General features: G+C 41.5%; 1 pseudogene; it reads left to right on the top strand.

Annotated features, from left to right (window-relative positions):
• The first annotated feature begins 17,890 nt into the window (after window positions 1-17,890).
• LOC136128290 (nuclear transcription factor Y subunit alpha pseudogene) lies at window positions 17,891-18,559 on the top strand (annotated as a pseudogene).
• The last annotated feature ends 3,924 nt before the right edge of the window (window positions 18,560-22,483 follow it).

Genomic DNA, 22,483 nt, shown 5'->3' with positions numbered 1-22,483 from the left:
CCCTTACCCCGACCACTTCCCAACACCAGGCACTGAGAACCACTGTTGATTTGTCTTCTTTTTGTGTTTGAACCCTCAACTTCTTTAGCAATTTTATAAAACATGTATTAATTATATTATAAGTGATTAGTATTTAGCCTGCTTTCAACACTGTCCTCCCTCTCCACAATTTTCAACGACTATTATTTCACTTTTTGTGACTCCAGATACCACACTTTTAATTCCATCAACTTGAGTCATAGTAATGCAAAACTGTGAATTGGTTTTCCATATTGGGAATCAATCTAAAGATAAAGCATGAGAGACATAACTATCACTGTAGGATAGAATGTATATAGTACCATTCTCATTAAAGTATATGTTTAGCTAACAGGAGATGGACTGCAAAAGAGAGGAGAAAAAGCGGAAGGGACCCGGTCCTTGTGGCTAGTGTAGTGTAAGGGACAAGGTTGTCTTTAAAAGGCACCAGGAAGAGGGTAGAGCGTATATACTTCATATTAATGTGACTTTTGTGGCTATAATATAAATATATGTATATATGCATATACATGTGTGTGTATGTCTTACTCATATTGCTTCATCTTACCCTGTCTCAAGACAAATCTACAGAATTTAGTGGTAAAGTCATTTATTTATGTTTTAATACTATTTTTTACTTAATATAATATACAGAGTGTAAAAGTTAGCATCCCCATCTTAAAAAGAAAAATGCCAGCATTACATAAAGTCTTCTACCTACTAAGTATTGCAGTGGATCCCATTTAAAGTTACCGCTCCTGTAATTCTGAATAATAAAACAAGCCTGCCATTGTAAACCCTATTTTACAATGCAGGGGATAAATAGGCATTGTCCTTAAGCACTCGCTAATTCATGGATTGTGTATCCCAACAAGTAGCAAGAGGTTGCTGATACAGGATTGGCTGTAATTAGGGTCCTCTGAGAGTGCCAATTCCCTATGCTAATCCCACACAGCTTAATAGAATCTAGATTGGGGTGGATTTGGCCTGTGCAAGTCTTCACTTCCCTTTTTCTTTCCTAATGATAACATTAATTGTAGCTATTTTAAACATTCACACTGTTAAAGAGCAGGGATGTTGTAAACTGCTGATATTTTGACTGCTTGAAAACACATGAAGTGATTTTTAAAAGAGATTTTTTATAATAGTTACATTAAATTAAAGGGCAATAAAATATTATGCTCTGAGAAACTGATTAAATTAAATTTAGGGTATTTCTTTTTCCCTGAATGATTCATTAACTGACAAAGGTGGACTCATGCTGTTCCCTTGATCTATTATTTGCAGGATTTTTTGCTGTATGGAAAAAATGGGCAGCACCTTACTTGATTAAGTCAGAATTACAGAAAGAACCTTTATAAAGGAAGAATCGGGAAATAGGGCCTGTCATGGCAAGGCTTTCTTTTCCTTGTGAACATGAAGGAAGATTCCATAAGGTCAACAAGACTTTAAATATCTTTTTGTACTTTAGGCACCTTGAGAAACAGTGAATCTTCCCCCACATAAAAATAAGCTATTTATTGCATTTTACAATGGTATAAACGTGGATAAGGTTATTGCTGCAATAATATTATCCACGCATAATTGATGCATACTGTTTTTCACTGCACAGCACAAAATAAACTTACCAATCTTAACTCTGAACACATCCCTCTTAAAGCTCATTTTCTCCCAAAATGCCCCTCCAATGTTTCCTCATTACTAAACAATCTTAACATCTTACCCTGCATTGTTTAAGTTTTCTTTCTTGGAGAAAAAAGCAGGAGACTTTGCTGTCTCAAAAGCAAAGAAGCGTAAAACAAAATAGGCTTCATCAAATAAAATGTGTTTCTTGTGCTCAAGAAATTAAGCTCTTACTTGTTTTTGTTTTTTTTTTAAGAAAGTTGAAAAGATCCTCCAAGCAAGATCAGAGGATCTTAAATATTAAAAGTTGAAAAAGGACCTTCATGATGGCAGAGGAGTAAGACGTGGAGATCACCTTCCTCCCCACAAATACATCAGAAATACATCTACATGTGGAACAACTCCTACAGAACACCTACTGAACGCTGGCAGAAGACCTCAGACCTCCCAAAAGGCAAGACACTCCCCACGTACCTGGGTAGGGTAAAAGAAAAAAGAATAAACAGAGACAAAAGGATAGGGACGGGACCTGCACTAATGGGAGGGAGCCGTGAAGGAGGAAATGTTTCCACACACTAGGAAGGCCCTTTACTGGCAGAGACGGGGGGCAGGGGAAGCCTCAGAGCCACAGAGGAAAGCACAGCAACGGGGTGCAGAGGGGAAAGTGGAGAGATTCCCGCACAGAGGACCAGTGCCGACAAGCACTCACTAGCCTGAGAGGCTTGTCTGCTCTCCCTCCAGGGTGGGTGGGGGCTGAGAGCTGAAGCTGGGGCTTTAGAGGTCAGATCCCAGGAAGAGGACTGGGGTTGGCTGCATGAACACAGCCTGAAGGGGGCTAGTGCATCACAGCTAGCCGGAAGGGAGTCGGGTAAAAAGTCTGGACCTGCCTAAGAGGCAAGAGACCATTGTTTCAGGGTGCTCGAGGAGAGGGGATTCAGAGCACTGCCTAAATGAGCTCCAGAGACAGGCGTGAGCCGCGGCTATCAGCATGGACACCAGAGACGGGCATGAAACGCCAACGCTGCTGTTGTCGCCACCAAGAAGCCTGTGCGCAAGCATAGGTCACTCTCCGCACCTCCCCTCCCAGAAGCCTGTGCAGCCCACCACTGCCAGGGTCCTGTGATCCGGGGACAACTTCCATGGGAAAACACAAGGCATGCCTCAGGCTGTTGCAACAACACACCTGGCATCTGCCGATGCAGGTATACCCAGCATTCTATACCACTCCTTCCCCCAGGCCTGAGTGAGCCAGAGCCCACTATTAGGCCTCTCCTTTAACCCCTTCCTGTCTGGGCAAAGAACAGATGCCAGAGGGTGACCTACATGCAGAAGTGGGGCCAAATCCAAAGTTGAACCCCAGGAGCTGTGCGAACAAAGAAGAGAAAGGGAAATTTCTCCGTGCGGGCTCAGGAGAAGGGGCTTAAATCCTCACATCAGCTTGATGTACCCTGCATCTGTGGAATACCCGAATGGACAATGAATCATACCAAAATTGAGTCAGTGGATTCTGGGAGCAAATGTAGACCTGAGGTTTGTTGTATGCAACTGACTAGTTTCTTATTTTTATGCTAATCTTAGTACAGATTTTAAGGCTCTTTATCACTGGTGAATTTGCTTATTGGTTTGGTTGCTCTCCTCTTGTTTTTATTACTTTTTAATTTTTATTTTAATATTTTTTTATTTTTTATTTCAATAACTTTATTTTATTTATTTTTTCTTTCTTTTTTTGTCCCTTTTCTTCTGAGATGTGTGGCTGACAGGGTCTTGGTGCTCAAGCTGGGTATCAGGCCTAAGCCTCTGAGGTGGGAGAGCTGAGTTCAAGACATTGGACCACCAGAGACTTCCCAGCCTTACATTATATCAATTGGTGAGAGCTCTCCCAGAGATCCCCATCTCAAGGCTAAGAACCAACTCCACTCAACAACCAGCAAGCTCCACTGCTGGACACCACATGCCAAACAACTAGCAAGACAGATACACAACGCCAACCATTAGCAGAGAGGCTACCTTAAAAAATACTAAGTTCACAGATACGCCAAATACTACTAGATGCAGTCCTGCCCACCAGAAAGAAAAGATCCAGCCTCATCCACTGAAACAAAGGCATCAGTCCCCTCCACCAGGAAGCCTATACAACCCACTGAAACAACCTTACCCATTGGGGGCAGACACCAAAAACAACAGGAATTATGAACCAGCAGCCTGCAAAAAGGAGACCTCAAACATAGTAAGTTAAGCAAAATGAGAAGACAGAGAACTACGCAGAAGATAAAGGAGCAAAGAAAACACCCATCAGACCAAACAAGTGAAGAGGAAATAGACAGTCTACCTGAAAAAGAATTCAGAATAATGATAGAAAAGAAGATCCAAAATTTTGGAAATAGAAAAGAGAAAATACAAGAAACATTTAACAAGGACCTAGAACAACTAAGGAGCAAAGAAACAATGATGAACAATACCATAAATGAAATCAAAAATTCTCCAGAAGGAATCAATAGCAGAATAACAGAGCCAAAAGAAAGAATAAGTGACATGGAAGAAAAAAGAATGGAAATAACTACTGCATGGCAGAATAAAGAAAAAAGAATGAAAAGAATTGAGGACAGTCTCAGAGACGTCTGGGAAAATACTAAATGCACCAACATTCAAATTATTGGGGTCCCAGAAGAAGAAGAGAAAAAGAAAGGGACTGAGAAAATATTTGAAGAGATTATAGTTGAAAACTTCCATAATATGGGAAAGGAAATAGTCAATCAAGTCCAGGAAGTACAGAGAGTCCCATACAGGATAAATCCAAGGAGAAACACACCAAGACACATATTAATCAAACTATCAAAAATTAAATACAAAGAAAAAATATTAAAAGCAGCAAGGGAAAAGCAACAAATAATATACAAGGGAATCCCCATATGGTTAACAGCTGATCTTTCAGCAGAAACTCTGCAAGCCAGACTAGAGTGGCAGGACATACTTAAAGTGATGAAAGGGAAAATCCTAAAACCAAGATTACTCTACCCAGCAAGGATCTCATTCAGATTCTATGGAGAAATTAAAACCTTTACAGACAAGCAAAAGCTAAGAGAATTCAGCACCACCAAACCAATTTTACAACAAATGTTAAAGGAACTTCTTTAGGCAGGAAACACAAGAAAAGGAAAAGACCTGAAAAAGAAACCTAAAACAATTAAGAAAATGGTAATAGGAACATACATATCGATAAATTACCTTAAATGAAAATGGATTAAATGCTCCAACCAAAAGACATAGACTGGCTGAATGGATACAAAAACAAGACCTATATATATGCTGTCTACAAGAGACCCACATCAGACCTAGAGACTCATACAGACCGAAAGTGAGAGGCTAGAAAAAGATATTCCATGCAAATGGATATCAAAAGTAAGCTGGAGTAGGAATTCTCATATCAGAAAAAATAGACTTTAAAATAAAGAGTATTACAAGAGACAAAGAAAGACACTACATAATGATCAAGGGATCAATCCAAGAAGAAGGTATAACAATTGTAAATATTTATGCACCCAACACAGGAGCACCTCAATACGTAAGGCAAATGCTAACAGCCATAAAAGAGGAATTTGACAGTAACACAATAATAGTAGGGGAGTTTAACACCCCACTTTCACCAAGAGGCAGAACATCCAAAGTGAAAAGAAATAAGGACACACAAGCTTTAAAGGACACATTAAACAAGATGGATTTAATTGATATTTATAGGGCATTCCATCCCAAAACAGTAGAATACACTTTCGTCCCAAGTGCTCATACAACATTCTCCAGGATAGATTATATCTTGGGTAACAAATCAAGCCCTGGTAATTTTAAGAATATTTAATTTGTAACAAGTACCTTTTTCGACCACAATGCTCTGAGATTAGATATCAATTACAGGGGAAAAAAAAACTGTAAAAAATACAAACACATGGAGGCTAAACAATACACTACTAAGTAACCAAGAGATCACTGAAGAAATCACAGAGGAAAACAAAAAATACCTGGAAAAATAACAATGAAAACATGAAACCCCAAAACCTATGGAATGCAGCAAAAGCAGTTCTAAGAGGGAAGTCTATAGCAATACAATCCTAGCTCAAGAAACAAGAAAACTCTCAAATCAACCACCTAACCTTATATCTAAAGCAATTAGAGAAAGAAGAACAAGAAAACCCCAAAGTTATCAGAAGAAATCATAAAGATCAGATCAGAAATAAATGAAAATGGAAGGAAACAATAGCAAAGATCAATACAACTAAAAGCTGATTCTTTGAGAAGATAAACAAAATTGATAAACCATTAGCCAAACTCATCAAGAAAAAAAGGGAGAAGACTCAAATCAACAGAATTAGAAATGAGAAAGGGGAAGTCACAACTGATACTGCAGAAATACAAAGGATCATGAGAGAGTACTACAAGCAACTCTATGCCAATAAATTGGACAACCTGGAAGAAAAGCACAAATGTTTAGAAAAGCACAACCGTCTGAGAATGAACCAGGAAGAAATAGAAAATATAAACAGACCAATCACAAGCACTGAAATTGAAACTGTGATTAAAAATCATCCAACAATCAAAAGCCCAGGACCAGATGGATTCACAGGCGAATTCTTTCAAACATTTAGAGAAGAGCTAACACCTATCCTTCTCAAACTCTTGCAAAATATAGCAGAGGGAGGAACACTCCCAAATTCATTATACAAGGCCAGCATCACCTTGATACCAAAACCAGACAAGCTGTTACAAAAAAGGAAAACTACAGGCCAATATCACTGATGAACATAGATGCAAAAATCCTCAACAAAATACTAGCAAACAGAATCCAGCAGCACATTAAAAGGATCATACCATGATCAAGTGGAATTTATCCCAGTAAGGCAAGGATTCTGCAATATACACAAATCAATCAATGTGATACACCATATTAATAACTTGAAGGATAAAAACCATATGATAATCTCAATAGATGCAGCAAAAGCATTCGACAAAATTCAAAACCCATTTATGATAAAAACCTTCAAGAAAGTAGGCATAAAAGGAACCTACCTCAACATAATAAAGGCCATATATGACAAACCCACAGACAACAAACATCATTCTTAATGGTGAAAAACTGAAAACATTTCCACTAAGATCAGGAACAAGATAAGGTTGCCCACTCCCATCACTATTATTCAACATAGTTTTGGAAGTTTCAGCCACAGCAATCAGAGGAGAAAAAGAAATAAAAGGAATCCAAATTGGAAAAGAAGAAGTAAAGCTGTCACTGTTTGCAGATGACATGATACTATACGTAGAGAATCCTAAAGATGCTACAAGAAAACTACTAGAGCTAATCAATGAATTTGTTAAAGTAGAAGGATGCAAACTTAATGCACAGAAATCTCTTGCATTTCTATACATTAATGATGAAAAATCTGAAAGAGAGTTTAAGGAAACACTCCCATTTACCATTGCAACAAAAAGAATAAAATACCTAGGAATAAACCTACCTAGGAAGACAAAAGACCTGTGTGCAGAAAACTATAAGACACTGTTGAAAGAAATTAAAAATGATACAAACAGATGGAGAGATGTTCTTGGATTGGAAGAATCAACATTGTGAAAATGACTATACTACCCAAAACAATCTACAGATTCAATGCAATCCCTATCAAATTACCAAAGGCATTTTTCACAGAACTAGAAAAAATTTTTTACACAATTTGTATGGAAACATAAAAGACCCCGAATAGCCAAAGCAATCTTGAGAAAGAAAAATGGAGCTGTAGGAATCAGTCTCCCTGATTCAGACTATACTACAAAGCTATAGTAATCAAGACAGTATGGCACTGGCACAAAAACAGAACTATAGATCAATGGAACAGGATAGAAAGCCCAGAGATAAACCCATGCACATATGGTCACCTTATCTTTCATAAAGGAGGCAAGAATATGCAGTGGACAAAAGACAGCCTCTTCAATAAATGGTGTTGGGAAAACTGAACAGCTACATGTAAAAGAATGAAATTAGAACACTCCTTAACACCATACAGAAAAAAAAAAAAAAAAACTCAAAATGGACTCGAGACTTAAATGTAAGACCAGACACTAGAAAACTCTTAGAAGAAAACATAGTCAGACACTCTATGACATAAATCACAGCAAGATCCTTTTTTCCCACCTCCTAGAGAAATAGAAATAAAACCAAAAATAAACAAATGGGACCTAATGAACCCTAAAAGCTTTTGCACAGCAAAGGAAACCATAAACAGGATGACAAGACAACCATCAGAATGGGAGAAAATATTTACAAACAAAGAATCTGACACAGGATTTATTTCCCAAATATACAAGCAGCTCATGCAGCTGATTATCAAAAAAATAAATAAATAAACCCAATCCAAAAATGGACAGAAGACCTACATAGACATTTCCCCAAAGAAGACCTACAGATTGCTAACAAACACATGAAAGGATGCTCAACAACACTAAGCATTAGAGAAATGCAAATCAAAACTACAGTGAGGTATCACCGGTCAAAATGGCCATCATCAAAAAATTTATAAACAATAAATGCTGGAGAGGGTGTGGAGAAAAGGGAGCTCTCTTGCACTGTTGGTGGCAATGTAAATTGATACAGCCACTATGGAGAACAGTATGGAGTTTCCTTAAAAAACTAAAAATAGAACTACCATATGACCCAGCAATCCCTCTACTGGACATATATCCTGATGTAACCATAATTCAGATAGAGTCATGTACCACAATGTTCATTGCAGCACTATTTACAATAGCCAGGGCATGGAAGCAACCTAAGTGCCCATCAACAGATGAACGGATAAAGAAGATGTGACACATATATACAATGGAATATTACTCAGCCATAAAAAGAAATGAAATTGAGTTATTTATAGTGAGGTGGATGGACCTAAGTTCTGTCATACAGAGTGAAGTAAGTCAGAAAGAGTAAAACAAATACCACATGCTAACACATACATATGGAATCTAAAAAAAAAAAAAAAAAAATGGTTCTGACGAATCTTGGGGCAGCACAGGAAGGAAATCCAGAAGTAGAGAATGGATTGAGGACATGGGAAGAGGGAAGGGTAAGCTGGGACGAAGTGAGAGAGTGACATGGATATATATACACTACCAAATGTAAACTAGCTAGTGGGAAGCAGCTGCATAGCACAGGGAGATCAGCTCGGTGCCTTGCGATTCCCTAGAGGAGTGGGATAGGGAGGGTGGGAGGGAGACGCAAGAGAGAGGGGATATGGGGATATATTTATACCTACAGCTCATTCACCTTGTTATACAGCAGAAACTAACATAGCAGTGTAAAGCAATTATACTCCAATAAAGATGTTTTTAAAAAATGTTGAAAAAGCATTTCAACAAATTAAGCTGGATGATTCCGTACTGCACAATTAAATTACTCCTGTTTCTCCATCTATACTCACCCCAACTCTCTGTCATTGTCCTAGGGCACAGCAAAGAAAACTCACCTGCTCATCGGACCACACTTACTTCCTGTTGACAAAGGTGGGATTCATTAGGCACTTAATTGTATTTCTGAGACTATGGTTGTCTTTATAGGCTGTGATAAAAGGTTATGATGCTCTTACAGTGATGAAATTACAGACTTGAGATGCAGAATTCATTTACTCCTTCTTGTGCTTCTCAGTCGACAAAGATTATTTTTTTCCAGGCCAGTAACAGTACAGTAAAGAGGTCAATATTGTGATACATTCTTGAATCACATTTATTTTTACATTCAGTCACTCAGAAAACTACTGTTGACTGGCTTCTTTAAGCCAAGCATTGGGCTGGATCCGACTGAGGATGTAACGTTATGTCAGGGAACACTCAAGGGGAAATAGAACATTGATAACTGTTATAAAAACTAGAAAGTGACCAGCACTGGGTGTAGGGATTGGGAAACAGATGGCCCCTGTTAAATTGTAATGGCAGTGATGGCAGGAAATGCAATGGTCCTAAATATTATTATTAGTAGTAGTAGTAATAGTATTATTAGCAGTATTTTACTAAGATCATACACATTTTAACTGGAGAAAAGAGTAAAGAAAGACCATTTCAAACTGTGAACATCAGGGAAGAATTCAGATAAAGGATCATGTGAACTGAACTTGGAAGATAAGATTTCTATGATAAAGGAAGGGTTGAATAGGGAGTTTTAGCAAAATGGGCAAAAATGTGTAAGTCACTGAGATGAAAAAGTGCGTGTCTCATGGACCTGATACTGAATCCCTCAGTGTGATGACAGCAATGGCCTTGAAGGCAGAGGCTTGAAGGAGGGAAATGGGAGGGCACTAGAAGCAGGCTGGATGCCCACGAACTCCAGGCTGAGGAGCTTAAATTAGGTCCTGGATGTAATAGGGAGCCATTGAGGACTCTAGTAGTCAGTGTGATGAGCTGCCCAGGACCCCCTTCAGCCGGAGACTTGCCAAGGAGGGCTGTCAACAGAGATTCTCCAGCCATCAGCCCTTCCAGGGGTTGCCTCAACTGCAGGTGTTACCAAAGCAAACTTGGGTCTGCTTGCCCACGCGCAGTAAAGCCAATCTACTGACACTGGGCTGTGGTGAAGGAAAGTACAGTGTTTACTGCAGGTGCCAAGCAAGGAGTCCAGGCAGTTAGCACTGAAAGGACCCGAACTCCCCACTGGGTAAAGACAATGAGAGGGAGGGGGTTGCAGTGCGTGTGACCAGCTCGTGGACATTCTTCTGATTGGTTGGTGGTGAGGTAACCAGGAGTCAACATCATCAACCTTCTGGTTCCAACCAGTCTGGGGTCTACGTGCTTGTGGGCAGCATGCAGTTAACTTCTCCCAACTTGTGGGGATTTCAGTATTTGCAAAACAACTCAAAGGACATGGCTCAGAATATTATCTATAGCCTTTGAGAAGGAATTAAACTATCATTATTTTGTCTTGCTTGACTATTTTCCTTAGCTTCTGCATTTTCTCACTTCTCTGATTAAATTTACTCTTTGGAACTCAGAGAATAAGGCCTCGGAGGCTAAAGTTTTTCTACAAAGAAGAGGCAGGAGGAGGACGTGGGTGAAGTGATGTCTGCCCAGGGAAGGCCCCATAGGGTCCTACTTGGTTACACAGGGAGATTCTTTGCCCGGCATTGGTGACTGACCAGGGTGGGGATTAAAAGATCTGGCCACTCAGTGCACTGGGAGGTAGCTCTCAAGGGCCATTCTAGACCCAGAGCTCCTAGGGGTCCACCAAGGCTGCATTGGACCTGCTCACATCTCAGCCTCTCCCTGCATTCTCTCCTGCTTCCCCACCTGCACAGGCACAGATCCTAAAGGCCACCCCTAATAAACATCCTGCACCCTAGACTACACCTCAGAGCTTGCTTCCCAGTGGGCCTGACCTGCTACAAATGTTTAGAGCTGAGGTGCAACACTATTAGAAGTTTTATAAAGAAATATTACAGTGGCAATGAAGAGTGGGATTATGAGGGTTACGAGCATGAGATTTACTTCTTGAATCTGACAAGAGGTAATGAGATGCCACATGAGGGTAATGTGCAAAAAAAGAATCAGACAGAAAGAATATCCCAAAATTGAATCCTCAGAAGGCTCTGTGACTGATTTGGAGAAAACAGGGGAGGATCTGGAAGTGTTCAACTTGTGTGCTAGACATGGTGCCATCAGGAGAAAATGAGAAAGAGGAAAGGACAGAGCAGGGATGTGAGGGCATCACAGCAGTCACGGTGATCTAGCAATGCTGGAGGCACATCCACAAGCAGGTGTCTGTTAGTCGGTGGAACAAGGAGGCTAAAATGGGAAGGAGAATAAGGCAGAGACAAAAAATAAGAGTGCCATTCTCAAAAATGATAATACTCGATTTTGCAGAAAAGGGAGCCACACGTGTGAGAGAAGGCCAGCTCTTTGGGGATTTTTGCATTTAGGAAGCAAGAGGAGGAAGAGGGGCAGGAAAAGAAAAAGACTGGGAGAGCCAGGGTCCCAGAAGCCAGGAGGGGAAATGAGATCCACGGTATCTAATGAGGAGGCTGCAGGCAGATGCATCAACCAGGTGCATGACAGGCAGGACCAGGTTGGTGCCTGGAGAGGACGGTAACTGCAGAAAATGTGCAGGGACATTGGGAAGGGGTCAGGATAATGGGGGCCAGAGCTTCTGCTGACCGTGAAGAGTAAAGGTGCTTAGCAGTCAGACTTGTAGAAGGTTTGAGGGAAGATTCTCTTATAGAAGGAGGAGGAGAAATTAATTCTTCAAACCTCCATTGCATAGCAAAGCAGTAAGACAAAGAGCAAGAGCCCCTCCTTCTCACAGCCACACCCCCCCACAAGTTAAAGGGGAGATCTCCTGTGGTGCGAGCCAAGGAAGGGTGCAGGTGCCAGGGCCTGGGGTGCCCTGGTAGGTGGAGGCCATGCTGGGCCAGGGGAAGAACCATTCAAGAACAAAATTTGGGGTTTGTCAAAGGAGAGATTTGGAGCAAACACTGAGAATAGAGTAATTGGCGAGAAGAGGAAAAGAATTCAGGGAGATGTTGCAGTGGCTGTGACTTCCCTTGTAGAGATGGAATTCATAGAGAGATCTGAATAAAGTTTAGAATCCCTTTAAAATTAATTCTGTCTGATTTGACTAAGCCAAGATTAGCGCACTGGGGTACCCGGCATTTGCACTGACAGCTCAATGTCTGCTTTATTCTTTTTTTTTTTTTTTGGTATGCGGGCCTCTCACTGTTGTGGCCTCTGCCATTGCGGAGCACAGACTCCGGACGCACAGGCTCAGCGACCATGGCTCACAGGACCAGCTGCTCTGCGGCACGTGGGATCTTCCCAGACAGGGGCACGAACCCGTGTCCCCTGCATTGGCAGGCAGACTCTCAACCACTGAGCCACCAGGGAAGCCCTACTTTATTCTTAAGCAGAGGCAACAAGCCCTATGCAGGGAGAAGAGACTGATGTCCAGGAGGACATGGATGGGAAGAGACAAACCCAAGTGGAGGACTGACCTTCCATAGAGAGAGAGAAAAAGGGATTTGGTGTGTACAGGGGTGGGCAAAAGAAGCGCTGTGTTTTTCTCTTTCTTTTTATGGCTGAGTAATATCCCATTGTATATATGTGCCACATCTTCTTTATCCACTCATCTGTCGATGGACACTTAGGTTGCTTCCGTGTCCTGACTATTGTAGATAGAACTGCAATGATGGGAATAAAGATGCAGACCTACTTGAGAATGGACTTGGGGACACGGGGAGGGGGAAGGGTAAGCTGGGACGAAGTGAGAGAGTGACATGGACATATATACACTACCAAACGTAAAATAGATAGCTAGTGGGAAGCAGCCACATAGCACAAGGAGATCAGCTCGGTGCTTTGTGACCACCTAGAGGGGTGGGATAGGGAAGGTGGGAGGGAGGGAGATGCAAGAGGGAGGAGATATGTATATGTATAGCTGATTCACTTTGTTATAAAGCAGAAACTAACACTCCATTGTAAAGCAAGTATACTCCAATAAAGATGTAAAAAAAAACAAAAAGAGGCCTTGTGGTTTTCTGCACATACGACATAAATGGATGATGGTCCACAGCCACACTTCACAGTGATGTAGAGACACGAAGACACCAGCTGTGTGATGATTGGAGGGGGTAAATAACCCTAACCCTAAGGGGAAGTACAAATGATGGAGATTTTTGTACAGTGAAAAAAAAGTGTGTGGGACCTGAGGACAAAATACCCACCTCAGGGATTCTCTAGAGAGTAAACCTAATGAAGTGTTTGTATATCAGCTGACAACAGGGAGATGCTTAGAGTCCTCCCTTTTAGTGTATAAACTAGTGGGCCTCAGACCTGGCTGTCTGCTCCTTTCCTTGAAATTACATCAGAAATATCTAATGCTGGGTCTAAGAAACAGTATTTTTAAAAATCCTCAGGTTATTTGGCTATGCAGCTGAAGTCGAGAACTACTGACATAAAATAGAAAGAATGGTAAGGTTTGACAGTTAAGGCACTTTATATTAGGGTAGATATTATTTAGATGGAATATAATCGTATGAAAAGAGAATATTCCATCCAGATAATTCCATCAAGAAACTCTATTTTCTGTATGAAAATATGTGAACAGTAAGTATATGCAAAGTACCCTCTGAATTATTAGAATATTACAGATCTCAAATTCATTAAAAATTAAAAGGAATGGCTATAAAATGCCCTATCTTTAAGAATGTAAGTTTACTTCAATATTCCACACTTTAAATGTCCTCATATAGAAACATACCCATTTAGTTTTTATTCCTAAGTGTTAAAAAAAAAAAAGAAAACAAAATAACCAAGAAATATATTTTGCCTTGGGAAGATGAGTCAAGAACAGGATTTGACATCACAGTCAAGATCACATGCTGGTCTCACCACTCATCAGCCTCCAGGATGCTTGCCAAGATGCTTCATCTCTTTAAGCCCCATTTCCTCATCTACATAATGGACAGGGTGACACCACCTTCTGATGAGTAAACCAGGCAGCAAAGGCAGAGCAACTAGTACAGCAAAAAGTCTACTTCCTCCTGCTCTTCCTCGAGGATTTACTTGCTGGGATTCTCCCCCAGACTTGTAGAGAAATTATTTCTAGAATTGCTCATAAGTTTACACAATTTAAATGTCTTTATCATTGATCATGTAGATCTACAACATAATTATATGCAAAGATCCACGGTTAACACGTACATCCATTTGGCCACCTGTCCACAATAAATGGTTCCTGTTAGCTCCTTGGCTACTCAGCTCTCAGTCTGCACTTCTTAGGTTTCTCTTTCTCAAATAATTTGAAATCTAACGTGCACAAAAGAACAGCGCTCATTCCATTCGTGTGGAGCCAGATGATATCCAGAAACTGAACATACCTGTGTAGCCAGCGCTCAATGGCAAAACAGAGCAGGGCCAGCACCCCAGAAGTCCCCTCATGTCTCGTTCAGCCAGTGACCGCCATCTCCCACAAGGGTTCTAACACATACGACCTTTGTCCGATTTTATACTTCATATAATTGGAACCATACAGTATGTCATCTTTTCTCTCAGGCTCCCTTTGCTCAACAGTTTGTTTGCAAGATTCAGACTTTGCAATAAATCATACTTTGGTCAGAATAGGCCTGTTTTCGTGGTGAACCTTCAGTATTTACTAAGCTCTTCTGATTTGTTAGAACCCAAACTCCAAACTCTGTCTCCCTCATGGTGGGCAGCGGCTGCCATATTTGCTTCAATAGTTCAACCTTTCAACTCTAGCTATGTCCTTGGAGATCCCCTCCAATGTTGGTGGTTAGCCGATGCTTTAAGAGTTTATAAGTAGATTTGTAGACACTCCTTCTTTCATTATCTCCTTTCTGGGATGCCAACCTTCAATTTTCAGCTCCTCTGATAGTCCTAATCTCCTTCCTTTTGCATTGCATGCTGTAATGACCATCACTTTCTGCTTGACCTCTAGTTTCTCAACTCTGTCCTCACTGCAAAGTCTCTTCAGGGGAACATGCCATTTCCTTCTTTCAATGGTCAAATCATCTCAGTATTCTTCTTGGTTCACTTTCAAGTACTTACAAATAGTTGGGTTTTTTAAATGTTTGTTCAGACTTTATTGTATTTATCTGCTGTAGGGTGTGTCCAATGCAGATCACTGCACTGTGACATCGGAATCCTCCGGGTCATTATTTCTAACCTGCCTCTTGAACAGTTTCTTCGGGATGACTCATACTCTTCACCTCACATGTCCACGCGGCATCTTTTCTCCCCCATATGTCTTCAGTAAATATCAAAATTACACAAACAATTTATTTACTTATTCTTTAATTAACACATACTAAGTGCCTAAATGAGTCAAAAACTGTCTGAAATTATGAAGCTATAAAAGTGAGCGAGGGCTTCCCTGATGGAGCAGTGGTTGGGAGTGCGCCTGCCGATGCAGGGGACACGGGTTCGTGCCCCGGTCCGGGAAGATTCCACATGCCGCGGAGTGGCTGCGCCCGTGAGCCATGGCTACTGAGCCTGCGCGTCTGGAGCCTGTGCTCCGCAACAGGAGAGGCCACAGCAGTGAGAGGCCCACGTACCACAAAAAAAAAAAGTGAGCGAGTCAGACACACTGTTGGCACATGGGGCTTAATTTTCTTTGACCTCATCCCTTACTTGATCTAATCATAAAGTTTTGTTGATTCAAGTTGAAAGAACTCTGAAGTTGGTCCATGTTTTTATACTCTCATACCTGTTTAATTCTGAGCATTTGGTGTATCTTGTGTAGACACTGAAAATGTCTTCTCTAAACCTCTAATCCCCTCTCCTCTTTCCCAAAGTGATCCTTCTAGAGATAAATAACACCATACTACTTCCATTTTCTAAATCATTCAATTTGTCTCCATTATTGACTTAAGGATAAAATTAAATAATTAGTTGATCTATAAGAGTCTATGTGATTTAGCCTGTTCCTGCTTATCTTTCTGGCTCCATTTTCATTGTCTTTTTTTTTCTTTTATAAATTGATTTATTATATTTATTTTATTTTTGGCTGCGTTGGGTCTTCTTTGGTGCACGTGGGCTTTTCTCTAGTTGTGGCAAGCGGGGGCTACTCTTGTTTGCTGTGCACGGGCTTCTCATTGTGGTGGCTCCTCTTGTTGCAAAGCACGGGCTCTAGAATGCAGACTCCATAGTTGTGGGTCACGGGCTTAGCTGCTCCACGGCGTGTGGGATCTTCCCTGACCAGGGCTCGAACCCGTGTCCCCTGCACAGGAGGATTCTTAACCATTTTGCCACCAGGGAAGCCTCTTCATTGTTTTTTTTTTTTACAAGCACTTTATACCAATCATATTCAGTTAAACTTTACCAAGAACAACACGCTTTCTATTATTTTTGAAAAACATTTCTTATATTTGCACATTCTTTTCCGTTATTGGAAAGCTTTTTATCCATAACAATAGTTCACTATGTGTTTACCTTCTAAAATTGTTTTTAAAATTTCAACTCATAGTCTTTCATTTCTGAACAACCAACCCCTCCCCTAAGTGAAATAATCTAGACTAAATGAGGGCTTCTGTCACATGCATTCTCCACCATAGCCTGGCCCTCTTACCTAGCGTCTCCTGGTTTATCTTCCAAAACAGAAAAATATCCAAGGACTGCATCACTTTCATTTCTTTCTTTTGCAGATAGCACAGAGCCTGGTCCATTCCCTAATTCATTGTTAAGGAAATAGAAAATTGGTATAGAACACAGAAAGGCCCTTGACAAATGTATCAGTCTCATCCAATTACTAGTTTTGACTTATTCATAAATAAGACAGAATTGGGCCTCCCTGGTGGCGCAGTGGTTGAGAGTCCGCCTGCCGATGCAGAGGACGCGGGTTCGTGCCCCGGTCTGGGAAGATCCCACATGCTGCGGAGCGGCTGGACCCGTGAGCCATGGCCGCTGAGGCTGCGTGTCCGGAGCCTGTGCTCCACGGCGGGAGAGGCTACGGCAGTGAGAGGCCCACGTACAGCAAAAAAAATAAATAAATAAGACAGAATTAATTTCAAAATATTTACCTGCTACGTCATTTTTTTTTCTCTTTATGTTGGAATTTGCTGTAAGGTAATTTTTACATTTCTTTCAAGATTATCTATCTTGGAGTTGAGCTGAGCCTAGCCGAGCCATGCAGCTGACAGCCCCGGTTGGAGCCTGCGAGCACCCTGGGGCACTCCTAGCCAAGGCCTGCAGGGGGCCGCCCCATGTGGGGAAGGCACACTGGGGAGCAGGCGTCTTGGGGTACAGACTCTCGAAGGGTGCCAGAGCCAGTTGGGAATGCGATGCGTCCCCGTTCCCCAGACTCTTAGGCACAGCTTCTCAGGCCCCAGACGGTGGGGTAGGGGGTGGGGGGTATTGGGTTTGCCTGACATGAAGGTCCCTGCATTCAGAATTCATGAAGCCCTGGCGAGAAGTCTGGGGAAAGATTTATCTACGTTTTGCTTATATACAGCTGTACCTTCCCCATGTTTCCAAGGAGTGCATCTGGAAATCTTCTAGGATCTCCAGAGTGAAACTCACTGTGGTCAAGACTCTAACTTGGAGGGACCAGTATACAGCAAACAGCAACAGCTCAACAGAGCAGATTGTTGTACAGGCTGGACAGATTCAGCAGCAGGTCCAGGGACAGCCATTAATTGTACAGGTCAGTGGAGGCCAGTTAATCACATCAACTGGCCAACCCATCATGGTCCAGGCTGTTCCTGGTGGACAAGGTCAAACCATTATGCAAGTACCTGGATCTGGGACACAGGGTTTGCAGCAGATACAGTTGGTCCCACCTGGATGGATCCAAATCCAGGGTGAGCAGTTTATGCAGGTGCAGGGCCAGCAGGGCCAGACCCAGCAGATCATCATCCAGCAACCCCAGACAGCTGTCACTGCTGGCCAGATGCAGATGCAACAGCAGATTGCTGTCCAGGGGCAGCAAATGGCACACACTGCCAAAGGGCAGACCATCATCCGTCAGCCAGTTAATGCACATGGCACCATCCTCCAGCAAGGCACGATCACCATCCCTGTAGCCAGTTTGGCAGGAACACAGATTGTTCAGGCCGGAACCAATACCAACACAACCAGTGGTGGGCAAGGCACTGTCACTGTCACTGTGACACTACCAGTGGCAGGCAATGTGGTCAATTCAGGAGTGATGGTCATGATGGTACCTGGTGCTGGCTCTGTGCCTGCTATCCAGAGCATCCCTCTCCCTGGGGCAGAGATGCTTGAAGAAGAGCCTCTCTATGTGAATGCCCAACAGTACCACCATATACTCAAGAGGGGGCAAGCCCGGGCTAAATTAGAGGCAGAAGGGAAAATTCCAACGGAAAGAAGGAAATACCTGCATGAGTCTCGGCACCGTCACGCCATGGCACGGAAACGTGGTGAAGGTGGATGATTTTTCTCTCTAAAGGAAAAAGATAGTCCCCATATTCAAGATCCAAATCAAGCAGATGAAGAGGCTATGACACAGATAATCCGAGTGTCCTAACCCCAGGCCATGTGATGGAGCTGATCAAGGTCCGCTCCCACTACTTCCCACTGTTCCAAGGAAACTGATCAACTCTTCCAATGGGACACTGACAATTACATCCTGCCCTTTTCTACAGGACAGAAACCACTTAGCTTTGAATAAGTAGCTCAATATTATAATTGCAAGGATGTCTGGCAAATTGAAGTTGCAAGCCTTTGTCTCACCCTCATCAGTCAGGACTCATTTCAGACTGATGGTGATATTGACATTTCATGGATTGGGATGATGCAGGGGACCCATGCCAGCCCAGCAGTACCACACCTAGCACTTAATGTTGACTGGGGATGCCAGCCAGCCATCTCAGCAGAGGAGAACGACTTTCTTAACCTAAACTGCAGTCAGGGAAGCTGCAGCCCACTCCTTTCCATGGGTTCCAAACAGCACCCATCCCTCTGATGGGGGATCTCAGGCTGACTAATGGACACTTTGTATTCAGAGATGGTTTCTAGGCAAGGAAGCTCCATCTCATGATAGGGAAACAATAAATTTTCTGAGATACATTCATCTAATCTGTGGTAATAATAAGAATCTCTTCTACCCAGATGATAGGTTGGTATTTTTGGACTCCAGCCAAGGAAAAGCTAACTCTGGGGATAGACTGATAAAGGATTCAAGCACTAAAAATACAAATTGCTGAATCTCTTAGCTTTGACAAATTGTGGTCTGCTTGTCTGTTGACAGGTCATATGGACTGTAGTTCTTGCTGTGGTTACTTTTAAGACAATTTAGAGTGTACTGGACCTTGACACTGCCTTTCTTAAGTAGAGAACAAAATTATAGAACTTCTGTGCTGAAGTGCTGGGACGTTTGTAGTTGAGATTTGGTCCTTGACGATTTCTGGAAAGCACTGTTCAGTCAAGCTATCCTGGACATATTCCATGTTGCCTCCTAGAGCTTGAGGTGGATGTTGGCTTCACTCCTGTGCTTTGTGCTGGCCCTGGAGAGTGAACGTTCTCACTCTTCCCCGGGCAGCTGATTCTTTGGTGCTAGTTTCCGTTTGTTTCCCCTTTTCTCCATAGACCTTGTGCGGAAAGGTTTTCACATTGCATCCATGTTCTGGGGATAAACTGCGGACTGGAGATAGAGATTCCTGCAGGGTCAGGAACAGGGCCACAACTCCCAGAGTGGGTTGTGCCTCAGTCATCTGTTTCTTTTCTAGATGTGGAACCCTGGGAGAACTAAGACGATATTTCAGAAGAGTTGCTGTTTTCTTGGAAACAAAGAAGGAAAATGTAATTCTTTTGAAGAACATTTGGGTTTGATTTAAATACCAAGAGTAGAGATTAGTTCTTTCTTTGATTTCACTCAAACCCTCTAAGGAAAACATCACAAAGGGAAATCACTGTAATGGTACAAAATAGAGGTACAGAGCTATGCAAAGAAAGCAGGAAGTGAAGTATCTCCCTAGTACCTTGAATCTAGTCATCTGTCCTGGCTTGCAGATGTTAGGAGGGGTTGACCTGTAGACTCACTAGAAACTTCTGGCTCTTTATGTGAGTTTCAGTTTAACTTTATTCAGTAAGTCCCAAGTTCTTCAGATGATAGATTACTGAAAGCAATGAAGAGTTTCTATCTTTTGGTTTGTTTAGGAATCTTCAAGATGCAGAGTTCAGAAAGAAATTCCTCAGACCTAATTTCTAGTACTTAGGCCAACAACCATTCTAAGATGCTATTTGTTTGTGTCTGTAAGTTTGTACATAGTAATACCAACCTCATATTGTTGCGGATTTTTTTTTTTTTTTTCACGAGTTTGAGTTTGGTTTTATTTGAAATGAAATGCTTCAGTTGTCATTTCGTCATTGCCATTTCAGGTAGCTCATGGCCCTTTTATTGTAGTCATTTTAACACATAATAACCCACAAAGTGGGGGTGAGGTTTGGATTTTTTTGTTACTAGAAGTTCTTTTATTCATTTGTCCTTGTGACTGTAGTGATGGCTTCATAGATGCGAAATGGGTGAATGGATGAGTGAATAACCGTTTTAATGCATAGTTATTTCACTTCTTGAGTGTTTTTTTTTTTTTTTTGCAGGATAATTGTAAATGTATATATTTTAATTGCGCTGATACATTGAACATGTCAGTGTCTATACCACTGGACCAACAGCACTATTCTGGCTAATTGGTGGCTGATAATAATGTCTTAATTTTCCTTTGGGACTCAACTGTACATAAGATTTTTTTCCCCTCAGCTGTAGGGGGAGCACAGGTGATTGATCATTGATGTCATTTCAATTGTTATTTTTTAAAATAAATTTATAAAATGCTTTAAAAGAAAAAGATTACCTATCTTCCTGGGGTTTATTGGCAACAAAACAAAACAAAACAAAAATGCAGTCATGTGTTACTTCATCAGGACGTATTAATTGTAATCAGACTTGCAGGAATATTCCCCAGATGGACCATAGGAAGGATGTAATCTGTAGATGTTAATTATTCCCTATCCACCTTTTTTTCCTGCTTAAGTGATCCTTTCAATTACACCTTTCCACAAATGCATTAATCTTCCAGTAGGTTTCATTTTAACGTTTTCTCCATTCATGATGTGAGCAGAATTTAGAGCTGAGAAGGAACTTAGAAATCATCTCAAATAGTGTTTCTTAAACTTAAAAATATAAACCCCATGGACACATGGTTGTGTGTCGGTGGGGCAGGAGGGCGGGGGCATCTGAAAAGTAATAAGAAAAATCTCTGTGAAATATCAATTTTCCCCAAAGTTTGCAGGGCAGGAAGTCAAGTCCTTTTGTTTGCAACTAACTTTAAAATAATTTTATATTTTAAGTAATGTATATACTATGAATTTGAATGCCAAATTGACAGTAGTTAATCAGAACATTTCAAAGAAGTCTGAACTTGCATTGGTTAATTTAGTAGGACGTCTTCTGTCATCCATTCATTCCTCTATGGCTTTAGGTATTTGAATGAAAGGGTTTGAGAAACAGTAATCTACCCGCTTTTTCAGAGATTAAAACACGCTCAAGGCAGTGTAAATGAGCGGGTGTCCTTCAGTGCTTTCACGACCTTGTCCAACCCTCTCTCCACTTCACTCTGCTCATTCTTGATTAGGCAGGCTTTCTCTAACTACTGTGGTACAGGGCAAGCTGTTCTTTCCTCTCAGGCTCTATTTCTGCACCTCATACGGCACCAGGGACCCACTCATGGTGCTACATCCCTATTTCATACTAGAGAAAATTCTGGTTCAGAGAAATTTAAAATTGGGGGAAAGATTAAAATGTTAACATGGAGCTAAGATCCAAACAACTCATCTAATCCCAAATCCCACATGTTTTCCAGACTGCTTCCTCATCACAGCTAAAATCCTTCTACAGAAACAATAACTAGCAAGCTCTCGGTTTACACCACAACACTCGAGTATTCATTGCAAGAGGGACTACCGTGGGTTACTGATTGAGCAAAGTGCCTACATCACCCTCCGCCCCGGCCACAACAGCTCTACTCACAGGTGACAGGTGGCACCTGGATTTGCATACTCTATACCCACAAATGCCAGATGAATATTTCCTGTTGAAATGAAGGGCATCTGGCATTCTTTTACTTTCTTTTCTGGACCTTGGAATACTGTTCCCTGACTTTGCCTTAAAGGCTTTCTCTCTAATCCATGGGAATAGGATAAACATGAAGTCTTTGGAGAATTCTGAGATGGAATATGTTTAAAATAATTGATTAAGGACTTCTCTGGCGGTCCAGCAGTTAAGACTCCACGCTTCCACTGCAGGGGGTGTGGGTTAGATCTCTGGTTGGGGAACTAAGATCCCACATACCACGCAGTG

The sequence above is a fragment of the Phocoena phocoena genome, chromosome 9 (genome assembly GCF_963924675.1).
Source record: "Phocoena phocoena chromosome 9, mPhoPho1.1, whole genome shotgun sequence".
NCBI lineage: Eukaryota > Metazoa > Chordata > Mammalia > Artiodactyla > Phocoenidae > Phocoena > Phocoena phocoena.
This window is presented reverse-complemented; position numbering and strand designations above follow the sequence as displayed.